This window comes from Salvelinus sp. IW2-2015, unplaced genomic scaffold (genome assembly GCF_002910315.2).
Source record: "Salvelinus sp. IW2-2015 unplaced genomic scaffold, ASM291031v2 Un_scaffold4539, whole genome shotgun sequence".
Taxonomy (NCBI): domain Eukaryota; kingdom Metazoa; phylum Chordata; class Actinopteri; order Salmoniformes; family Salmonidae; genus Salvelinus; species Salvelinus sp. IW2-2015.
In genome coordinates this window covers 11,748-28,767 of record NW_019945809.1, presented here as the reverse complement: position 1 = coordinate 28,767, position 17,020 = coordinate 11,748, and the positions used below count along the sequence as shown (strand labels likewise).

General features: G+C 45.0%; 1 pseudogene; it reads left to right on the top strand.

Annotated features, from left to right (window-relative positions):
• Positions 1 to 11,006, top strand: part of LOC112077413 (amyloid-beta A4 precursor protein-binding family A member 1-like) — a 17,567-nt pseudogene extending 6,561 nt beyond the window's left edge.
• The last annotated feature ends 6,014 nt before the right edge of the window (positions 11,007 to 17,020 follow it).

The following is a 17,020-nucleotide window of genomic DNA, read 5'->3' as shown; positions in this document are numbered from 1 at the left end:
GCTTTTTTTGGGTTGGAGGGTTGATTTTGTTCTGTAGGTTATCAATGTATGGAAATCCAGGGGGTCTGGTAGTCTTTAAATATGATTCTAGGATTTGTACATTATCATGTATATGTTTGCTCTTGTTGTGTGTTATATGTTGCTGAAAAGGTTGAGAGAATGGTTATTCATACTCTTCTTATGGATAGATAATCTTCATGTTGTTTTTGTTAGTGTTCCAATTTTCCCAGAGTGATTGATTCTATGATGCTTCAACACAATGAGTCTTTTTTCTGCTTGCTTCCTTCTTTTTCGTAGTGTATTCTGTATTGTTTAGTGATTCACCAGTGAAGGCGTAGCTCGGCTTTCTGCGTCTCTGTGGTTATGTGAACAGGTTTCTCAATTTCTTCTTATGTTATTGCATTCTAGTATCAAACCATTCTCATGTCGGCTTATTTCTTAGTTCTCTCTACTCTCTCTCTCTCTTCTCTTCTCTCTCTCTCTCTCTCTCTCTCTCTCTCTCTCTCTCTCTCTCTCTCTTTTTCTCTTTTCTCTTTTCCTCTCTTCTCTCTTTCTCTCTTTCTCTTTCTCTCTTCTCTTCTCTCTTCTTCTCTTCTTTTTCTTTCTTTTCTCTCTTCTCTCTCTCTCTCTGAGAACAGTTTCGCAGAAGACAGAGTGGGGACACAGAGAAAATGAAGCATTCATCTCATACATACTGAAACAGTTCGTCCTGACTGGTTTAATAAGGAATAAGTCTGTACTGATAGAGGTTATTTCGATAGCCTTGATAATACTGTAAGCAGATATATGGATCAAAATATTGTTTTTTTTTAATCCACTTTTGGATAAGAATACTTATATTCTGCGCAGAGAGACTATGATTGTAAAGGTGCTCTGCCACTTCTGGTTGCTTAAAATTCAAATTGTTTGGCTTAAGTTGGCGTTGTGCTAAACAAGAAATGTATAGTATAAGAGATAATTGTACATCTTAAACCGCTGTGAAATATCTTGTCAGATAATCAAAAATATGTGGATTTTTCTCAGCTTTGAAGCTGGTGTACATAACCAAATAGAACGGGAGAGCAAAGTGAAATAGGGCAACAAATAACAGATCTACGTCTGCTTACTAGACTTGTGTTCAATGAGGATGACAGATCTATAACTCACATTTCTATGTGAATTTGTTCGTGTTGCCAAGAAGTACATATTGCAGCTTAAGATCCTTTTTAATGATCCTTCCACTCTCCCTCTCTCTCTCCCCTCTTCCTTCCTTCCTTCCCTCCCTCTCTCTCTTTCTCTCCTCTCTCCTTCCTTCCCTCCCTCTCTCTCTTCTCTCTCTTGCTTTCTCCCTCCTCCACTCTTCTCTCTGTCCTCCCTCCATCTTTCTCTCCTCTCTCTCTCCCTTTCTACCTTGAATTCTTCCCTCATCTCTTCCTCTCTTCTCCCTCTATCTTTCTCTCACTTTCCCTATCCGCTCCCCCCTCCCCCTCTCTCTTTCCCTCTCAGGCCCCAGCTGATAGCCCAGTCTATAGGCCAGGCCTTCAGAGTGGCGTACCAGAGTCTGAGGTAACGGCATCAACCCAGAGGACTGAGCAGAGGAATACAGTGATCTGCTCAACACACTCAGGGACATGTACAATGATGACCTCATACACTTCTCCAAGTTCTGAGAACTGCAAAACGTGAGTCTGTCAAGTCACTGAGCATACACACACCACACACACACACACACAACAACACACCACACACACACACACACACAACACACACACACACAACACACACACACACACACAACCACACACACACACAACACACACACACACACACACACACACAACACAGACACAGACACACACACACACAGACACACATTTATTGGTTGTCCCCTCCAGGTTTACATTGAGAGCAGAAGGGTGACATTCTGGCGTGTGATTGTGGAGAGTGGGTGGGCTCCATCCTGCCCACAGTCATCATCGCCAACATGATGCAGCTGGTCCCATCTGAGAAGTCTGGTCGCTGAAATCTGAGACCAGATCATGTCTATCAACGGGAATCGTAGGACCTACCCCTGTCTACCTGCCGAACTATCATTAAGGTACCTATTATCCCCCTTCCACTGTCTCGCCATCATCTCCTCCCATCCCTCCCCCTCTCTATCTCAAATCAAATCAATCAAATTTGATTAGTCCCATACCACTGGTTAGCAGATGTTAATCGGAGTGTAGCGAAATGCTTGTTGCTTCAGTTCCGACAATGCAGTAATAACCAACATAATCTAACCTAACAATTCCACACTACTACCTTCACACACACCACAGTGTAAAGGATAAGAATATTACATAAAGATATATGAATGAGTGGTGTACAGACGGCATGGCAGATGCCGTAGATGGTATAGAGTACGATATACGTAGTAGAATGATATGTTAGGGTATGTAGAAACAAATAGTGGCATAGTTTAAAGTGGCTAGTGGGTGACTGTATGGCATAAAGATGGCAAGATGCAGTAGATGATATAGAGTACAGTATATACATATGAGATGGGTAATGTAGGGTATGTAAACATTGTATTAAGTGCATTGCCTTAAAGTGCTACGTGGTACATTTTTACATAATTTCCACAATTCCCATTTTAACAGATGGCTGGAGTTGAGTTCATTAGTTGCAAGCGGCCGCTAAATGTTAGTGGTGGCTGTAACAGTCTGATGGCCTTGAGATAGAACTGTTTTTCAGTCTCTCGGTCCCTGCTTTGATGCACCTACTGACCTCGCCTTCTGGATGATAGCGGGTGAACAGGCAGTGGCTGGGTGGTTGGTTGTCTTGATGATCTTTAGGCCTTCCTGTGACATCGGTGGTGTAGGTGTCCTGGAGGGCAGGAGTTTGCCCTGTGATGCGTTCTGCCAGACCTCACTACCCTCTGGAAGCCTACGGTTGTGGCGGAGCAGTTCCGTACCAGGCGGTGAACAGCCCGACGGATGCTCTCGATATGTGCATCTGTAGAAGTTTGAGTGCTTTTGGTGACAAGCCGAATTTCTCTCAGCCTTCCTGAGGTTGAAGAGGCGCTGCGCGCTCTTCACAACGCTGTCTGTGCGTGTGGACCAAACAGTTTGTCCGTGAGTGTTACACCGAGGAACTTAAAACTTTCCACTTTCTCCACTACTGACCGTCGATGGGGATCGGGGTGCTCCTCTGCTGTTCCTGAAGTCCACATCATCTCCTTGTTGTTTGACGTTGAAGTATGAGTTTATTCTCTGACACACACACTCCGAGGGCCCTCACCTCCTCCCGTAGCCCGTCCTCGTCGTTGTTGGTAATCAAGCTACCAGCGTAGTGTCATCCGCAAACTGAGATTGAGTTGAGCGTGCAATGGCACGCGATCCGTGGCGGTGAACAGGAGTACAGAGCAAGGCTCAGAACGCACTTGTGGGCCCCAGTGATTGAGATTAGCGGGTGAGAGATGTTCGTTACCTACCCTCACCACCTGGGGGGCGGCCGCAGGAAGTCCAGGACCCAGGTTCACAGGCGGGAGGTCGGACCCGGGTACCGTAGCTATGCAATGACGAGTTTGGAGCGGTACTAGGTGTTAAATCCTAGCTGTAATCGAGACAGTCATTCTCACAAATGGGGTATTCCTGTCAAGAGTGGGTTAGGGCAGTGTGCAGTTGGTTGCGATATCGTCGTCTGCTTGGACCTATGCTTGGGTCGGTAACGCAAATGGAGTCGCGGTCTAGGTTCCGGTTAGTGGAGGGATGATGGTCCTTGACTGAGTCTCTCAAACGTCATGTTCGAAGTGAGTGCTACGGGCGGCTAGTCGTAGCTACATACCTATCAGCTTGTTGGGAACGAGGGAACAATGCGAAGACCCGCTCTGACAGATGTGGAACCAGACACTGGGATAAGGATTATTGAATAGGTGTCCTGAACACACAGCCCAGCTGGTCTGCGCATGCCTGAGGACGCGCTGGAACTGCCGATCTGGCCTGCAGCCATTGCGAGGGTTGAACACGTTCTGAAGTATTGTTGACGCTCACCTCAGGCTTGCAGTGAAGGAAGCCCGCAGTTTTGGAGTAGGGGCCGTGTCAGTGAGACTTTTGATGTGTCCCTCAAACAGCGGGCACAGAAACGTGTATTAGGCCTGTGCTGGAGTGCAGGACATCCGCTCGGTCCTCGGACGGCTCAGTTTTCTTTTTGTAATCCCTGTGATTGACTGTAGACGACCCTTGCCACATTACCTGCTTGTGTCTGATGCTGTTGAATTTCGACTCGATTTTTTGGTCTCTAGTACTGAGCACTTAGCTGTTTGATTGAGCCTTGCGGAGAGTATAATTGTTATCACGGTTTGTTGTATTCGCAGTTCTGCGATCGACTTGCCCTGGTGTAAAAAGCATGTTCGCGAGCGTTGCAGTGTTCACGCGAAGCTGGCCGAGTCGAATCCACGGGTTTCTGTTTGGAAGGTGTTTTATGATGCGGCTTGTGGTACTTATGCGAGGATGGTCGTCGAATTGACAGCGTGTCCGCATAGGACTCGGCTCGGCGAATCAGTGCATATTCGGCACAATATGTCTGGTGATTGGTGGATCGCGATGCGGAACGAAATACAATCCCGGTGATCGGAAGGCAGGTCTCGGAAGCGTGAGATTCAGAGTTGGTCGGCGACGCAGCGTTGTAGACTTGAGCGTGGTGGTGATGCGGTTGTTGTTGTTGAGTTTTCTTGCATCGTGGGTGAGGCTTGGAATTCAAGAAAAGTGGAGTCGTGGGTAGCTTTTCACGAAAAGGGGGGGAGGGAAGGGGGCTTATGAAGCGTCGCGGGAGAAATTTAAGTAGTAGAAAGTATGGTACCTAGGTGGTGTTGTTCCAAGCCTGGTCTAGGCACAAATCGGAGTATGCTGAATAGAATTTAGGGAGGTTTGTTGTTTGCTGAGTTGGGCTTGTAGAAAGCCCCAGCTGACGATGAATACAGCCGTCAGGGGGTTGATGGTGGTTCCAGTTGTGAGCATAAGGATGTCAGATAAAGGTTCGCTTCGAGGGCCATAGAGTGTTGTGTCCTGCTGTGGGGGAATAGTGAGTGAACGGCGTGGAATGTATGGATTGGACGAGAATTCCTTGGTAGGATATGGGTCTCGACATGTGATTGTGAGAGTTCTAGATCAGGTGAACGAACGACTTGAGTTCTGTGTGTTGTTATGATTGATGCACACCACTTCGTTCGAAATCTGTAAGGTCTATTTACGACTCCCCCCCTCTTTCTTAACGGGAAAGGATGTTGTGTTTGCTGTTCGGCGCGATGCAGACGAAACCAGTGGCTGCACCGGACTCCTGTTACGTCCCTTGATTTAGCCATGGGTTTCCCGTGAAGCAGAGCGAACGTGCATATCCTGATGTTCTCTCTGAATGTACCCGTGCTCGATGTCAACCTATGTCAAAGAGACGAACATTGGCGAGTAGTAGGGGCTAGGGGGTAGTTGTGATTCGCGTGTCGCGTCTCCGAGCCTGATCACGAACGGCCACGTGTCCCCTTTTCGGCGTCGCACAGGGTGCCGGGCTGGTAGCATTCCTCTTGTATTGGGTGTAAGGCAAAACACTGGATCCCGTTCGGGATGGAGGGAAAGAAAGTCATGTATTCCTGGTAGGAACGATGATGAGTTGACGGTTAACGTATATCAGCGTAGTTCCTCCGACTGTATGTAAATGAAGACCTAAGATAGACCGGGTCGCCGAGTATAGAATATATCATTAAGGTACCTATCTATCCCCCTTCCATGTCTCGCAATCATTCTCCCTCCCTCCCTCTCTATCTCTGTATTACAATCCTTCTCTTTCTTTCCTCGCTATCTCTGTATACAATCCTTCTCTCTCTTTCCTCGCTATCTCTGTATACAATCCTTCTCTCTCTTTCCTCGCTATCTTTGTATACAATCCTTCTCTTTCATTCCTCGCTATCTCTGTATACAATCCTTCTCTTTCATTCCTCGCTATCTCTGTATACAATCCTTCTATTTCATTCCTCGCTATCTCTGTATACAATCTTTCCCTTTCATTCCTCACTATCTCTGTATACAATCCTTCTCTTTCATTCCTCGCTCTCTCTGTATACTCTCATTCTCTTGTAATGACGTATTCTCTTTTACGTAAGAACGTGAATGCCAAGGACAGTACACACAGCCAACATCTACAGTGCCTTCAAACTGAACATCTCTCACCTCTGTTAGGGTCTGACTCCTGTCTCTCCTCTCCTGTGCAGGGTCTGAAGAACCAGTCTCGTATCAAGCTGAACATCGTCAGGTGTCCTCCCGTAACCACGGTGCTCATCAGACGACCTGACCTCAGATACCAGCTGGGCTTCAGCGTACAGAATGGCATTGTGGGTATCGCCATGGAGACCATGTGTTGTCTAGTGATGTCATGAGCCCCAAACTTACTGGGCACTTGACTTTGTTTGCTTTGAGATCATAACATTTTGTTTGTTTGTGTATACTGTATACTGTATACTGTGTACTGTGGACTGTCTACTGTCTACTGTGTACTGTATACTGTGTACTGTGTACTGTATACTGTGTACTGTGTACTGTATACTGTATACTGTGTACTGTGTACTGTGTACTGTCTACTGTATACTGTGTACTATGTACTGTATACTGTAGTGGCAACTCTTTAAGTGATGGACTCATGCTTTTGCTGAAACTGAATAGCTGAATTTAAGCTCTGCTCCAGCCTTTCAAACCTTAAAAAAAGTATATCTTATCTTAAAGGCCCAGTGCAGTCAAAAACATGATTTACCACACGATGTTTCCACACTATGAGGTTGGAATAATACTGTGACGTGAAAATTATGATAATTCCCTTTTAGTGTAAGAGCTGTTTGAAAAGAACGCCTGAAATTTCAGCCTGTTTTGATGGGATGGAGATTTGGCCTGCCTGGTGACATCACCAGACTGTAAATTAGTTAATAGACCAATAAGAAARAGTTCCAAACCTATCTGCCAATAACAGCTAGTTATTTTTTTCCCCCCTCCCCACTTTGACCGCACTCAGATAGTCCTAGCAAAATTCTTGTTTGAGAAATTGCTCTTTGCTAAAAAGCAATTTAAGTTCCTTTTTGACCATTTTAATGTAAAACAATCACAGTAAGGTACTTCATTGTTACCCAGAAATGATTTGATATTGAGATTTAAAAATGGTTGCATTGGACCTTTAAGCTGAATGTCATGAATGTTGAATGGTGAATTCTGAACGTCTCAACGTTCACAACGTCTCATGTCTTGGAATGTCTGAACTGTAATAGTATTTATGGACCTTCTCCTCCACACCACAGATCTGCAGCCTTATGCGAGGGGCATCGCTGAAGGGGAGGGTCAGGGTTGGCCACCGCATCATCGAGATCAACAGCCAGAGCGTAAGTGGCACGCCCCACGAGAGAATTGTCCACATCTTGTCCAATGCCGTGGGAGGGTGAGGTCAGGGCAAAGGTATCCTGTGCTTCTAACCTAGAATATGTTTTAGAGATAAACAAGACTTGTATGAATGGGTTATTACTGTCTCCGCTTTCATAAGCATTCCAGTTTGTCTGCTAGACCTCAACTATTGTTGGGCTAGGGTTGAGGGTTAGGGTTGATGCTAGGGTTAGGGTGAGGCTACGGTTAGAGTTGAGGGTTAGGGTGGAGGTAGGGTTAGTGTTGAGGCTAGGGTTAAGATGAGGCTGGGTTAGGGTTGAAGGCTAGGGTTAGGGTGAGGTGGGGTTAGGTTGAGGCTAGGGTTAGGGTTGAGGCTGGTTAGGGTTGAGGCTAGGTAGGGATGAGGCTGGGGTTAGGGTTGAGGCTGGTTAAGGATGAGGTGGGTTTAGTGTTGAAGGCTAGGGTTAAGGATGAGGCTGAGTTTAGGGTTGAGGCTAGGTTAGGGATGAGGCTGGAGTTTAGGGTTAGGCTAGGGTTAAGGATGAGGTTGGGGTTAGTGTTGAGGCTAGGGTTAAGGATGAGGGCTGGGTTAGGTTAGGGTAAGGGTTGAGGCTGGGGTTAGGGTTGAGGTAGGGTTAAGGATGAGGCTGGGGTTAGGGTTGAGGCTAGGGTTAAGGGTTGAGGCTGGGGTTAGGGTTTGAGGCTAGGGTTCAGGATTGAGGCTGGGTTAGGGTTGAGGCTAGGGTTAGGGTTGAGGCTGGGGTTAGGGTTGAGGCTAGGGTTAAGGATTGAGGTTAGGGTTAAGATGAGGCTGGGGTTAGGGTTGAGGCTAGGGTTAGGATGAGGCTGGGGTAGGGTTGGGCTAGGGTTAGGAGAGGCTGGGTTAGGGTTGAGGCTAGGGTTAGGGATGAGGCTAGGTTAGTGGTTGAGGCTAGGGGTTTAAGGATGAGGCTGGGGTTAGGGTTGAGGCTAGGGTTTAGGGATGAGGCTAGGGTTAGGGTTGAGGCTAGGGTTAGGATTGAGGCTGGGTTGGTGAGCTAGGGTTAGGGTTGAGGCTGGGGTTAGGGTTGAGGCTAGGGTTAGGGATGAGGCTGGGGTTAGGTTGTAGGCTAGGTTAAGGATGAGGCTGGGGTGGTTGAGGCAGGGTTAGGGATGAGGCTAGGCTTAGTGTTGAGGGTTAAGGATGAGGCTGGGGTTGGGTTTGAGGCTAGGGTTAGGGATGAGGCTAGGGTTAGGTTGAGCTGGGGTTAGGATTGAGGCTAGGGTTAGGGTTGAGGCTGGTAGGGTGAGGGTAGGGTTAAGGAGGGAGGGTGGAGGGTAGGTGTAGGGATGAGGTGGGGAGGGGCAGGGCTAGGTTGAGGCTAGGGTTATAGGGAGGTGGGTAGGGTGAGGCTAGGGTTGAGTTTTGAGGAGGGCTAGGGTTGAGGCTAGGGCTAGGGTTGAGGCTAGGGTTAGAGTGGAGGGTAGGGCTAGGGTTGAGCTAGGGTTAGGTTGAGGCTAGAAGTTAGGGTGGAGGGTAGGGTTAGTGTGGAGGGTAGGGTTAGTGTGGAGGGTAGGGTTAGGGTTGAGGCTAGAGTTAGGTTAAGGGTTAGGGATGAGAATGGGTTAGGGTTGAGGCTAGGGTTAGGGTTAGGCTTGAGGCTAGGGTTAGGTTAGGGTAAGGGGTTTGAGGCTAGAATTGAGTCTAGGATTAGGGTTGAGGCTAGGGTTTGAGGCTAGATGGGGCTAGGGTTGGGCTAGGGTTGAGTGGGGGTAGGGTAGGGTTGAGCGCTAGGGTTAAAGGTTGAGGCTAGAGTTAGGGTGGAGGGTAGGGTTAGTGTGGGGTAGGTTAGTGTGGAGGTAGGGTTAGGGTTGAGGCTAGAGTTAGGGTTAAGGGTTAGGATGAAATGGGGTTAGGGTTGAGGCTAGGGTTAGGTTAGGCTTGAGCTAGGGTTAGGTTAGTGGTAAGGGGTTTTGAGCTAGAATTGAGTCTAGATTAGGTATGGGCTAGGGTTTTGAGGCTAGGATGGGTCTGGGTTCGGGTTGAGGGTTTATGTTAGGGTTTAAGGTAGGATAGGGTTGAGGTTAGAGTTAGATTAGGGGTGTTGAGGTAGGGTTAGGTTGGGTTTCATGTCTAGGATTAGGGGTTTGAGGCTAGGATGGGTCTAGGGTTAGGGTTGAGGCTCATAACTATGATCAGCATGACTCGCTTCACCTCTGACTTTCTCTCCCTCTTTCTCTGTCTGGTCCACAGATCCACATGAAGACGATGCCAGCTGCCATGTACCGCTTGCTAACTGCCCAGGAGCAACCCGTTTACATCTAGAACTGACCTCCCCCTCTGACTCTTCACCTTTGACCTCTTATCCTGACCCCTGACCCCCAGCATCACTGCACCCTCTGTGTGTGAGGCAATTCCTCCCCCTCTCCCCAAACCCCAGCTCACCATTGGAGAATGAAGCTTCTATAGCCTTACGAGTGGACCTATCATGTGCTCTGGATTACTCTCCAATCCGATTGTTTTGCTGTGGAGAGTAGAGGTGGGCTGTACCAGACAGCTTGTTCAAGCCCCTCCCATCCCGAAGTTCATTTCCTGCCCTTCTCTCTCATCTCTTGTTCTCTCCCTYTGTCTTTCTCTGTCTTTTTTCCCTCTCTCTCTTTCTCTCAGCATTATCTCCTTCTCCATTCTCTCCCTACCTCTCTCTCTCTCTCTCTTTCTCTCGCCGGCTGCACTCATCTGATATAATGTTAGGGTTAACTCTGTGTTCCTCTGTGTTCTCCCACAACATAAACAAGAAGAGAGGGAGTGTGAAACCTGCTGATTATTAACAAGTGGTACCACTCTGAACAACCAATCACATATTCTTCCTCATAACATTCCACACCTTCCAGCTAACATTAACGAGAGTCGAGGCAGAGGATGAAAGACTCTGCCAGCCCACCAGAACAGATGAAGAAAACAAAACGTTCCCATCTTTCCAACTTTAGTTTTTCCCTTTATTTTGTGTCCGGTATGTTTTTATGGCTGAGATTTGGGCTGATTTATCCAGCATTACACGCTGCTTTCTCTCTCTCTATGCCCAGGCATCTGTTATTGTCAGAGCCGATCTCATCCACAGGAGGTACACATTCAATCARATGTATTTATAAAGCCCTTCTTACACGTCACARAGTGCTGTACAGAAACCCAGCCTAAAACCCCAAACAGCAAGMAATGCAGGTGTAGAAGCACTACACCCACCCAATGTACAGAAACCCRGCCTAMAAYCCCAAACAGCAAGCAATGCAGGTGTAGAAGCACTACACCCACCCAATGATTTACAACCTTCAAATGAATCCATGTTCCCTTACGAAAACCAGTTCTACAAGCCCGGAGACTCGGCTCGGCACCAGTCACGTGCACGGCTGATATTGGTCTATTCACGTGCTCACGTGCACGGTTTATTTCCACCCTGGGAAGAGCAGGGGAAGAACTGCATCATCAAACCGCCATATGTCAGAAAAGTTGAACAACGTGAAGGATTTTACAGGCACTCTGAGACCGGTGCTAACGTGATGCATTCCATCCAGAGCTATGTATTTTCTGAATGTAATATATGGCTTTGGTCTGAATGGAGGCACAGGTGGTGATGGACTTTGTCTTGTCTGATGGAGCAACAGAGGTGATGGACTTTGTCTTTGTATGATGGAGCAACAGGGTGGTGATGGACTTTGTCTTGTCTGATGGAGCAACAGTGGTGATGGACTTTGTCTTGTCTGATGGGCAACAGGTGGTGATGGACTTTGTCTTGTCTGATGGGCAACAGGTGGTGATGGCTTTGTCTTGTCTGATGGAGCAACAGGTGGTGATGGACTTTGTCTTGTCTGATGGAGCAACAGTGGGTGATGGACTTTGTCTTGTCTGATGGAGCAACAGGTGGTGATGGACTTTGTCTTGTCTGATGGAGCAACAGGTGGTGAATGGGCTTTGTCTTGTCTGATGGAGCAACAGGTGGTGAATGGGCTTTGTCCTTGTCTGATGGCAGCAACAGGTGGTGATGGACTTTGTCTTGTTCTGATGGAGCAACAGGTGGTGATGGGACTTTGTCTTGTCTGATGAGGCAACAGGTGTGATGGACTTTGTCTTGTCTGATGGAGCAACAGGTGGTGATGGTGCTTTTGTCTTGTCTATGGAGCAACAGGTGGTGATGGGCTTTGTCTTGTCTGATGGGCAACAGGGTGATGGACTTTGTCTTGTCTGATGGAGCAACAGGTGGTGATGGGCTTTGTCTTGTCTGATGGAGCAACAGGTGGTGATGGGCTTTGTCTTGTCTGATGGCGCAACAGGGGGTGATGGACTGTCTTTGTGCCTCCTGGAAAAACGGGTTGTAGCTGAATACTGTAGTACGATAGTTCACCAGGATTTCTGCTAAAACAGAACACATCCATCTACATCAGAGGATAGATAGCAGAAGAGATTATCCAGACTGAAGCACCAAGTTAAGCGTCTTCATTTTTGTCATGCTGAAAGTTGGATTAGATTGTGCACCAAACTGAAGTTAGGGTTAAGATTAGACTGTGTTACAATACCAACTAAAAAGTTCAATGATATTATTTTGTATTTTATTTTGTAATGGAGAAATGTACATTCCACCGTCCTATTCAATAGACACACAATTTGTTTTYATTTTGTCTTGAATTTAATCTGCAGTATTTATGCGAGACCATACTGTAATTATGTTAATCGAACATCATATATTATAATATAGTACATTGCATTTGGATCTCAATCTTTATACTTGAAGGATGTTCATCGTAGTTCAGGAAATGGGCCATTATTTTGTTGTTTAAAAAAACACATAATTTATGCATTTATTTTTAGATGTAATTTTATCTCACAGATGTGATGAATTTAAGGTACTTTGAATCAACATAATCTCACAGTTCTCTGGTGTACATGTATTCACAAACCCTCAGTGATCTGCTGCATGAAGGGGCTACAAGAGATTAAATAGGCTACAGCAGGGTTCCCCAACTGGTGGCTCGCKGTTKACTTTATTTGGCCACCCAAGTTTTCCACAACAACAAAAAATKWAATATATTTATATACACTACCGATCAAAAGTTTGGACACACCTACTCATTCAAGGGTTTTTCTTGATTTTTACTATTTTCTACATTGTAGAATAATATTGAAGACATCAAAACTATGAAATAAACACATATGGGATCATGTAGTAACGAAAAAAGTGTTAAACAAATCAAAATATATTTTATATTTGAGATTCTTCAAATATCCACCATTTGCCTTGATGACAGCTTTGCACACTCTTGGCATTCTCTCAACCAGCTTCACCTGGAATGCTTGTCCAACAGTCTTGAAGGAGTTCCCACATATGCTGAGCACTTGTTGGCTGCTTTTCATTCACTTTGTGGTCCAAACCATCTCAATGGGGTTGAGGTCGGGTGATTGTGGAGGCCAGGTTATCTGATGCAGCACTCCATCACTCTCCTTCTTGGTCAAATAGCCCTTACACAGCCTGAAGGTGTGTTGGGTCATTGTCCTGTTGAAAAACAAATGATAGTCCCACTAAGCCCAAACCAGATGGGATGGTGTATCGCTGTAGAATGCTGTGGTAACCATGCTGGTTAAGTGTGCCTTGAAATCTAAATAAATCACAGACAGTGTCACCAGCAATGCACCCCCACACCATCACATCTCCACCTCCATGCTTCACGGTGGGAACCACACATGCGGAGGTCATCCGTTTACCTACTCTGCGTCTCACAAAGACATGGCGTTTGGAATCAAAAATCTCAAATTTGGACTCATCAGACCAAAGGACAGATTTTCACCGATCTAATGTCCATTGCTCTGGTTTCTTGGCCCAAGCAAGTCTTTTCTTCTTATTGGTGTCCTTTAGTAGTGTTTCCTCTGAACAGTTGATGTTGAGATGTGTCTGTTACTTGAACTCTGTGACGCATTTATTTGGGCTGAAATCTGAGGTGCAGTTAACTTTAATAAACTTMTCCTCTGCAGCAGAGGTAACTCTGGGTCTTCCTTTCCTGTGGCGGTCCTCGTAAGAGCCAGTTTCATCATAGTGCTTGATGGTTTTTGCTACTGCACTTGAAGAAACTTTCAAAGTTCTTGAAATGTTCCGGATTGACTGACCTTCATGTCTTAAAGTAATGATGGACTGTCGTTTCTCTTTGCTTATTTGAGTTGTTCTTGCCATAATATGAACTTGGTCTTTTACCAAATAGGGCTATCTTCTGTGTACCCTCCATACCTTGTCACAACACAACTGATTGGCTCAAACACATTAAGAAGGAAAGAAATTCCACAAAGTCACACCTGTTAATTGAAATGCATTCCAGGTGACTACCTCRTGAAGCTGGTTGAGAGAATGCTAAGCGTGTGCAAAGCTTTCATCAACGCAAAGGGTGGCTACTTTGAAGAATCTCAAATATATTTGGAATTGTTTAACTCTTTTTTGGTTACTATATGATTCCATATGTGTTATTTCGTAGTTTTGATGTCGTCACTATTATTCTACAATGTAGAAAATAGTAAAAATAAAGAAAAACCCTTGAATGAGTAGGTATGTCCAAACTTTTGACTGGTACTGTATATATATTTTTTTTTGTGGGGGGGCATATAAGACTGTAAAGACAACAGCAAATCAGCTCCAAGTGATTTTAATTTTGGAAATCTCCTCCAAACTATTCCCACGCAGAATAGAGATATACAGTGGCTTGCGAAAGTATGCACCCACCCTTGGCATTTTTCCTATTTTGTTGCCTTACAACCTGGAATTAAAATAGATTTTTGGGGGTTTTGTATCATTTGATTTACACAACATGCCTACCACTTTGAAGATGCAAAATATTTTTTGGCGTGAAACAAAGAAATAAGACAAAAAAACTGAAAACTTGAGCATGCATAACTATTCACTCGCCAAAGTCAATACCTTGTAGAGACCCCTTTTGCAGCAATTACAGCTGCAAGTCTCTTGGGTATGTCTCTATAAGCTTGGCACATCTAGCCACTGGGTTTTTGCCCATTCTTCAAGCCAAAACTGCTCCAGCTCCTTCAAGTTGGATAGGTTCCTCAAGTGTACAGCAATCTTTAAGTCATACCACAGATTCTCAATTGGATTGAGGTCTGGGCTTTTTAACATTTAAATGTTTCCCCTTAAACCACTCAAGTGTAGCTTTAGCAGTATACTTAGGGTCATTGTCCTGCTGGAAGGTGAACCTCCGTCCCAGTCTCAAATCTCTGGAAGACTGAAACAGGTTTCCCTCAAGAATTTCTCTGTATTTAGCGCCATCCATCATTCCTTCAATTCTGACCAGTTTCCCAGTCCCTGCTGATGGAAAAACATCCCCACAGCATGATGCTGCCACCACCATGCTTCACTGTGGTGTTCTTGGGGTGCTGAGCGGTGTTGGGTTTGCGCCAGACATAGCGTTTTCCTTGATGGCCAAAAAGCTACATTTTATTCTCTTCTGACCAGAGTAGTACCTTCTTCCATATGTTTGGGGAGTCTCCCACATGCCTTTTGGTGAACACCAAACGTGTTTGCTTATTTCTTTTCTTTGAGCAAGGGCTTTTTTCTGGACACTCTTCCGTAAAGCCCAGCTCTGCGGAGTGTACGGCTTAAAGTGGTCCTATGGACAGATACTCCAATCTTCGCTGTGGAGCTTTGCAGCTCCTTCMGGGTTATCTTTGGTCTCTTTTTTGCCTCTCTGATTAATGTCCTCCTTGCCTGGTCCATGAGTTTTGGGGGTGGGCCCTCTCTTGACAGGTTTGCTGTGGTGCCATATTCTTTCCATTTTTAATATTGGATTTAATGGTGCTCCGTGGGATGTTCAAAGTTTCAGATATTTTTTATAAGACAACCCTGATCTGTACTTCTCCACAACTTTCTCCCTGACCTGTTTGGAGAGCTCCTTGGTCTTCATGGTGCCGCTTGCTTGGTGGTGCCCCTTGCTTGGTGGTGCCCCTTGCTTGGTAGTGTTGCAGACTCTGGGGCCTTTCAGAATTGACGTATATATACTGAGATCATGTGACACTTAGATTGCACACAGGTGGGCTTTATTTAACTAATTATGTGACTTGTGAAGGTAATTGGTGGCACCAGATCTTATTTAGGGGCTTCATAGCAAAGGGGGTGATCAATATGCACATACCACTTTTCAGTTTTTCTATTTTTTTAAATAATTTTTAGATAAAAATAAATAAATCCATTTCACTTCACCAATTTGGACTATTTTGTGTATGTCCATTACATGAAATCCAAATAAAAATCAATTTAAATTACAGGTTGTAATGAAACAAAATAGTTAAAACACCAAAGGGGGTGTGAACTTCTGCAAGGCACTGTATGTGATTGTCATTAAGGTTTGAAATTATTATGTTTTTGTTCAATATTATATCTGTTTGGGCTTCTTGTGGTCAATTTGCAGTCTACAAATGATTTATAATTATGTTCCGGCACCGTGACCATCCGCTCAAGAAGACATTGGCCTGTGTCTGAAGCTAGTTGATGATCCCTGGGCTACAGCGTTTTGAGACTAGCATATTACTAAAGCCAGAACTGATGATTTATAGGACTGGGTTCAATTCAAATTGGAGTCAGTCAATTAAGGAAGTGATATACATTTAAAATTAAAACATTTATAATCTTTTGAAATAAATAGSTTCTCCTTTTCAGGTTATTGAGAAGTTATTGAAAATAGATTAATTATTTTGTTTTTGCAATACTTAAGTCTAAATTTTCGTTTACTTMTTGAATTGACTGTCTTCAATTGGAATGGACTCCAACCCTGATGACTTAACTCTGGTAATGACCAGATTGTTCTGATTATGGTCCTGCTGTGAGAGTGACTGAAGATGATGATGATGATTAACAATAGAAAGGAAGGACTATTCCTGGTGTTATGACTCCTCCTCTATAACCACGTCTTCCCTGTCATTGATCTGTCTGGCCTGCCGTATACATTTACAATACCTATTTTGTTCTCTTCTTCAGGATGAGAAGTAAGGCTGTCCTCTCACCCTGATCACGTTATGACACTAACATTGTAATTATATATTGATTGGGCTGGATGTGATAAATGGGATTGTTGAAAGTCCCTTTGGCTCTACTTTAGAATCAGATCTAGGGCTCTATTCAATCTATATTGAGGAAATTCAGCTTTCCAGCGTGATTGAAATTTAAAGGCAATGTTCCCTCACTAGCAAAGACTGCATTCACAGTAAACACTGCAGATGTCAGCTCAATAGGAAATKACCTTAACATGTAACACCTTAGCGATAAAGATTGAATAGAGCCCCTAGTTATTCTAGAATATAATATATATATACTATATATATATAATTTAATGTCTAGATGATTCAAGAAGTTCATTCCAGGGAGCTTACGCCTCTTTAAAGGTGTATGACCTTTTGCCCAGACATTCTCCTCCCTCACTTCCTGTCTCACGTGTCACTTCTTGCCTCAGACACCCCCTCTCTGGACTCGTGTTTACAAACATGGCCGACGGCCCAGCAGCTTTGCTTTATGGGACAGTTTCCGGCTTCTAGAGCGCACACATTATGACGCTACACCTCTGTACTGACTTGTGGAGGGGACACATTATGACGCTACACCTCTGTACTGACTTGTGGAGGGGACACATTATGA